The sequence below is a fragment of the Primulina eburnea genome, chromosome 5, assembly GCF_022965805.1.
Source record: "Primulina eburnea isolate SZY01 chromosome 5, ASM2296580v1, whole genome shotgun sequence".
NCBI classification, from domain to species: Eukaryota; Viridiplantae; Streptophyta; class Magnoliopsida; order Lamiales; family Gesneriaceae; genus Primulina; species Primulina eburnea.
In genome coordinates this window covers 10,962,237-10,968,620 of record NC_133105.1, presented here as the reverse complement: position 1 = coordinate 10,968,620, position 6,384 = coordinate 10,962,237, and positions in this window count along the sequence as shown.

The following is a 6,384-nucleotide window of genomic DNA, read 5'->3' as shown; positions in this document are numbered from 1 at the left end:
TTACACACATTCGCTCACACATGTTGTAAGAATTATAAGGGATTATCTAGATCATATTAATCAAAATGAGGTATTATTGAATGTTTGGTATTTAATTCTGATTAAATGAATATTAAAGTTTTTTATGATTAAATGAATGTTAAATTATAACATTTATATTTTTTACAGTTTTATTGGATCGTTTACCAGAAGAATGACTTAGATGTAAAGACGATTATTGATTCATACGACAACAAAATATGGCGATGCGTTTGTCTCCTTATTTCCTTAGACATCGTGGAGATGCATCATCCTAATCAGGTGATGCGACAATTCAGAAGACGACAATCAATTCCAAGTTCTGCCCTCGACAATGATGATCTGCATAATATCACAAGAACAGGTCATTGAAACACAAATTGGAGATATTATCATAAAAATTCAATTGAGTTGTGGACTAGTAGGTTGAGATATATTGCTAAAGGGGTACGACACTGGCGATCGATGTAATAAGATCATTCTTATCTTTAAATAACATATTAATGCATAATTCACCTCTCTCCAGATTATAATAGCTTGTTAGCATTCCAGAAAGTATACCGACATAATCAAGAGGCTCTTTCCCAAAAAATCTATTGAAAAATGATGGCATTTCAGAAGTGTTAAAAATAAATTTTACGGTTTGCCTCTGTAAAGTCTCATGAGGTGGTTGCCGAGATGATGTCCCCTCATCAGGATTTGAAAATGTATTCACTTCTTCGTCATCATTTACTTCTTCTTCTATATGAAATATCGAGTTCAGTATCATTCCTAGAAATATAATCATTAGTGGCAAGATCCGAACAACGAGCACTCGTATCTAATGTTGTATTCGGCCAATATGGAGCATGATTTTGTTCCGACGAGACATTGATATATTGATCCCAAGACCCACTTATATTATCGAATGTTATATTACTGAGTCCTTCAGCTGTGGAACATAAGATTATAGATCATGGAAAACACCATATGTAAAAGTTTCGGGTTGGTTATTGAACCCTGACTCGGATTCATGTGGAATGTAGGATTCAGGATCATCAAATCCAACATGATGCTCAATTGAATTTGCTTCCACGTATAAATGCAACATATGGATATTGTCATATTGCATTATAAATTGTAAAGCATCATCATCACCGAGATTGACTTGAATTTCATGTCAAGATGATCTTTCCATGAATGAATATTTGGTTGACAACTTCAGAGAAAATTCATTGGATCGATTCCTAACATTTTAAGCACAACTTCAACCAACTCCAACTAATTAATAGATCGTAATACTCGTAACAGTCTAACAAATGGAATATTATATTCAACCTATCCATTACCGATAACTACATGACCACCAAAATATAATAGTACATCGATATTAGACATTTTGCCGAGAAAATTTGAGAGAAAATTTAAACAGAATGCTCGAACAAGATATCTCTCAGAATATTGAAAAATTTATGCAGAATGCAGGAGAAAATTTACAACTGATTGAATTATCATTGAAGTTCACAATATATATATATATATATATATATATATATATATATATATATATATATATATATATATATATATATATATTAACCCCATTTCCCATGCAGGTTTATTAATTGGATTATGGAATGTGTATATTCTACATCATACTCGATTTCGCTTAATGGACATTCTTATGGACACTTCCAAGGAAGAAAGGACTCAAACAAGGTGACCCACTATCACCCTTCTTATTTACATTGTGTCTTGAAGTTCTTTCGCGATCGTTAAAAATTATGTCTACATCACCCAACTTCGACTTTCACCCCAAGTGCCACAATCTTCGAATAACTCACTTGGCGTACACAGACGATTTACTACCCATATCTCGTGGTGACCGATCCAATGTAGCATTACTTGTGCAGTGTTTGAATATATTTGGATACATGGCTGGACTGAGAGTCAATCTAATGAAATCTAATATTTATATGGCCAGTATTGATGCTTATGTGAGACAGGAAATAGTTGACACCACTGGCTTCACTCCAGGAGTATTTCCATTCAGATATCTTGGGGTACCAATAGCATCACGGCAATTGAAGAGTTCAAACTACATACACTCTATTGGTGGATGCCATTGAGTCTAAGATTAATGCTTGGCCAAGACATTCTTTATCTTATGCAGGGAAGATTTAGTTGATCAGATTAGTTATCCAAGGTGTTGAATGTTTTTTGTTGTTCATTTTGCCGATTCTTAACTGTATTATTGACATTATTTTCTCTTTTTGTCGGAAGTTCGTTTAGCCAACTAAGCATCAGCCTATTGCTTGGGACATGCTGTGTTTTCCAATGGTTTATGGAGAGTTCGGCCTTAAAAACTTAAAATTATGGAACAAAGATTTGATAGCAAAAACACTGTCGAAGATCCACATGAAGAAAGATAGCCTATGGATCAGATGAGTTAATCACATCTATAGTTGTTTGGGTGATGTGGGGCATTGGAATTTGCATAAGGAAGATTCACCTCTTATAAAAAAGATTCTTGCCATACGAGATCAGATGATTTGTGACTGCGGTTCAATGGATGTGGCTGCAGCTCAACTAGACAGTTGGTTTGGCACAATTGGGGGAATGTCCTGTGCCTATAATTTTTTTGTACAGAAAGGAGGGAGATAGCCTTGGAAGTCTCTGATGCCTAGAAGTTATGTCACCCCAAAACACCTATTTGTACTATGGTTATTGGCACACAAAAAACTTCTCACCCGTGACAAATTGACATTTGTGACTGATAAAATTTGTGTTCTTTGCAATGTTGCAGACAATGTTGTTCTTCATCTTTTTTTCAGGTGCAATGTCGTGAAGAGCATATGGAACAAGATTCGGGAATGGCTTGGAATGAATAAAACCATAACAACTCCCACGGCAATTCTGAATGTGTTTCGTAACGTCTATAGGGGAAATTCAATGCTTACGAGAATGAGACTTGCAGGTCTTGCGGCTACGATATTTCATGTCTGGAATTTATGGAATCGAGCCACTTTTTTAGAATGAAAAACCGAATGTTGATAAACTATCAAGAAGATTCAGATTCATATTTTTCGTTGTATTCCTAGTTCAAGTTATGTTATTAATGTACTAGTGTAATTTGTTGATCCGAGTAAGGGTTGTTCTTTTATTTCCTGGGGATGCTCAATGTACTTGTAAACTGTACTTTTTACTTTTTAATGAATGTTAAATTCATTCCAAAAAAACTATGGATTCCCTTAATCTTCAGAAATTAACGATTCCTTACCACTTTTGGAAACAACGACACTCAATCGGGGTTACTCTTCGAAGACATAAGAAGGACAGATGGTGTTTCCAGGCATAAACTGTTAAGATTGGAACTTGTATCTAACTCAACCCCAAAAGCTAGCTCAAGCGGGAAGGATTGCCCAAGACCATATATACAACTCCAAAGTTATTTATCCAACCAATGTGGGACAATTAACACACTCCTCTCATGTCCAGGAATGAACATCTGGAGCGTGGAGTTTACAAATGACCAAATTATGGGCAGAACGGGTGGCCTAATTACAGGCAGTCCAACACATAATGGTAGAACCTGGGCTCTGATACCATGTTAAGATTGGAACTTGGACCTAACTCAACCCCAAAAGCTAACTCAAGGGGGGAGGATTGCCCAAGACCATATATACAACTCCAAGGTTATTTATCCAACCAATGTGGGACAATTAACATAAACGACGCAGCGGAAACTGAATTAGCAACAACAGAATCATCGTATTACAGCAATTTCGATCTGTATATTCATTGACTGCTAACTGGAGTGAATCGTTTCACTGCGTAATGGCTCCGAAAACACCTCTGGCGGAGGAATTACCGGCATCATGCAGGTCAGTTTGCGAATTAGATACAATCATGTTCCATTTTTTACTCTTGAACTAATGTGGTCCATTCAATTATTTATCAATATTAGGTTGACTTTAGTTGGATTCAAAGATTTATAAAGCTTTGATAGATCAATTATTTTGAAGATTCAATAAATTCAACTCAATAGAAATAAATGTGTTCAATTTGAATGTTGTGTATAGTTTGTCATTTAAGGAGATGCCATTGTTGGGGTTGTAGCGATATATTTTTTGGAAATTTTCATTCTTTTGTATGTATTGTCAAAATTATGTTTTGACCACTATTTTTAAAAAAAAAAAAGCTTTTTTAACGCATGTCAATTGAGTGTAACGTGGCACCGACATGACCTTACATGTCATGTCTATATTTTATTAAAATTATCTAAACTCGAAAAACACTAATCTAAAAATATTTAAATTTGACGAAGAATCGACTAAAATCTCAAATAAACAAGTCATATTATATTAATTTAATTGTTTTATATCTTTCTTTTTCTTACTGGAGTTTTATCTATTTTGGAATTTCACGTAGAGTCAAAATACATTATACCCCAAACTGAACATAGGAGAGCTTCAGAATATAGAGAGGAGCAAAGATAAGCAAGAATTTACACTTGGTAATTGTAAAATTTTGCAACAAACTAAGTAAATATCAAAGTAATATGTTAGCCATATTACTAGGAGGCTCCTTGTTGAAGTTGATGTCCGAAGGTTTAGGGCTGAGCTCAAACCACTTAACAGACATGGGTTGTGCAGATACACTTGCGCATATCTGCCATTACTATCCGGCATGCCCCGAACTCGAATTGACCATAGGCAAGAAGAAACATTCCGACTATGATTTTATTACGTTGCTGCTACAAGATGATGTAGGTGGGCTTCAAGCATGAAAGAAATATTTTATTTCTAATTAATCTTTGTATTTCATCTAAACCGAAAAATAAGGGTTTCGTATTTCTAGACTAATTACTTGATCGAATGATGAGAATTATTCCTAGATAATTTAATCTTGGTATTTATCCTACATTATTTGTTTTTGGTATATCTTATATTTGAATAGAGTTATTCCTAATAAACACTTATTTTCATGTTTGTAGAATTTATTTTATGGAAAGATAATTAAGTCAAGTTATGAAGATCTATATATACGAAATATTGAGGACGAACTGTGAGGGATTTTTTGGCAGCTGCTAGAGTTTTTCTCTGAATATGCACAAAGTTCAGAGTTGAAGATTTTTCTTGTTGAAAGACTTTGTGTGATTGATTCATGTTTATGCCGTGTTGCTGATCGGTGTTGAAAACACGTGAAGAACAACACTGACGTAGAATGTTGATCGAAGAATACTTCTATTATTTGTTTTAAACAACTTCGGTTTATGCATCTAGTTTTTGGTTTGGTTTATTTTGATGCATTTTAATTCCTTTGAGTGTCGAGAAATTTGGTTTTGTTATTTTCACTAGTATTGTTTTGTGTAAACAATTTACATATTTTCCTAGTGAATTTTTGTCATTAGACGTTGCACACATATTCGTACTTGTTCATAATTTAAATATGGTCTCAATTGATTCAAATTATACTTGTGTTTCATTAATTAATTTCTGCTGGATGTTGTGTGCTCGTGTTGACAACATCAGAGAATAACACTAACTTCTAATACACACGATATATTAATTTCTTGTACGTTGATTATCAACAACGACTTTCCAAAGCACAACACCAGGGCCAATGGGTTGATGTTCCTCCTACACCAGGAGCATTGGTTGTCAATGTTGGAGATCTACTGCAGGCAAGTATCAATTCTTTTATTAAGTTCTCACATACGTAATTAAAAGAAAAATTACTAATCTGGTTTTGCAAGCTTGGTATATTCTGGGGTTTTGGTCGTTCGGGTAGTAAAATTTTAGTTTATGTACTATAATTTTTTTTTATTTCTTTTAACCTCGACCATTTCCTTGATGGCTGATGTGGTGCGGGATAACTCTAACATAGCGTCAGGTATTGCATTAATAGGATCAAAACCTAATAAATAAGCCGAGCTAGAGTGGGAATTTGGTTATTTTCGTTGGCATGATATTTGTAATGATTTTACTGAGGGTGCATGAAACGGGCCAAAGCCAGAACGTGTGATTTATCTCACATAGTTTGATGATTTTTTCAGCTTATCACAAATGATAACTTTAAAAGTGTCGAGCACAGAGTGTTGGCTAGCCGCATGGCCCAAGAATCTCGGTGGCTAACTTCTTTGGGAGGGACTCCGGGACGAATATGAAGGTGTATGCTCCAATCTCTGAGTTACTATCGAAAGAAAATCCACCAAGGTATCGTCGAACCACGGTGACCGGCTATACTGAATTCTTCCGAAAGAAGGGGTTTGATGGCTCTTCTGCGTTGCTTCATTTCAGACTTAGTTGAAGATTAAAGGCAAGTTGCAGGGATCAACTCTATTATAATTGAATGAGATATTTTTATTTGAAATTATTCCTGAAG